Source organism: Pteropus alecto, unplaced genomic scaffold, assembly GCF_000325575.1.
Source record: "Pteropus alecto unplaced genomic scaffold, ASM32557v1 scaffold229, whole genome shotgun sequence".
Classification (NCBI taxonomy): Eukaryota; Metazoa; Chordata; class Mammalia; order Chiroptera; family Pteropodidae; genus Pteropus; species Pteropus alecto.
Window position 1 is genome coordinate 221,584 of NW_006443145.1, and position 1,364 is coordinate 222,947.

Genomic DNA, 1,364 nt, shown 5'->3' on the forward strand with positions numbered 1-1,364 from the left:
TTCCAGTTATGCAGGGTGAGCAGTCCTGGAGATGTATGTACAACAATATGACTACAGTTGACAATGCTTTATGACATACTTGATGTTTGCTAAGAGGATGAATCTTAGCTGCCAGTCTTCTTGTGATTCCTCGGGCACCTTCAGAGAAATCCTATTCTAGATTCTTCACCTAAAGAGTAAAGACAGATGGCAAGGCCAGACCACACTGGGAGCCCACTTATTCAACACAGCTCTAAAAGTGAAGCCTCTGGACTCTGAGGGGATATGTTTCCCCATTTCTATTTCACTCCTTCCCACATATTTCTGCCCTTTGCAGCTAGAGCTTGATGCAGAAAAAGGAGACCATCCTAGTTATATACAATCTTTGAGGGCACATTTTGGAAGTGGAGATGCACAGGACACTTGTAAAAATGAGACAGCAGTGTATCACTGGAGCCCACAAGGAAGGAGGACTTGTGCACAGGCAGCTGCCTCAGGACCAAAGAACAGATGTCCACCTGGTTAGCCCAGCGCTTTATGATAAGCTAATCAGCCAGATAGCCTGAGAAGGTGCCCAGCATGAACTGAGAAGAAAAACATCCTCCATCATTTGCTCTGCAGTATGGTCCTCCCCATCCATGTTACCTGTATGCAGCGACAGCCAGCCCTTGCAGTGGGAGATATGGTGAGGCGCGTGTGCCTCTTCCTAGGTCACTGGCTTATCAACCTTGTCCACTCGGACTCGGGCCTACTGATTCTTGGTGCAGACCGCGGAGGTGTGCAGAGTGCAACAGGGACAGGCAGCTCTCGCCCCAGGACAGCACCCGTGGCCCAAGCCCTCAGCTGCACGCAAGCACTGCCATCTTGGGCCAAGCGCAGTGCATCTCATATCTCCTTTAATTAGGCATTCAGGTCAGCCTATATACACTTTGAAGTATTGCCTCTATTCCTCTTCAACAGCAAATATTCTCCTACTCACTTACACACTCACACCACCATGTGTAGAGAGCCATTCAAGATTGATCTTAATCATTTTTATTCTCAGAAAATGTCATTCCTCTCTGATGGATGTTTTTGTTTACAGTTGCTTGTTTACTTTAGATGGTCTATGTTGGGGCCTCAATGTCATATCTCTATCATTCACAATAAGAGGTGATCTCAGAGGAAGCTCAGAATAGACACAGAGTGGGAAGAGATTGTCACAAAATTGGGACTATAATTTGCATAGGGTTACAAGGCGAACGATTATCTAAAGTGTTCCTGTGAATGGCCAGTGGACAGAACATAGAAATGGACAATAAATTCTAAAGTAGAGGATGATGTGTAAGATGGAATGTGAGCCTGAGGGAAGTAAATAAAGGAATACCATTTCAAGGTCATAAGAA

The 1,364-nt window shown here is 45.5% G+C and overlaps 1 pseudogene; it reads right to left on the reverse strand.

Moving 5' to 3' along the window:
* Positions 1-347: 347 nt before the first annotated feature.
* Positions 348-842, reverse strand: LOC112472568 (annotated as a pseudogene).
* Positions 843-1,364: the final 522 nt, after the last annotated feature.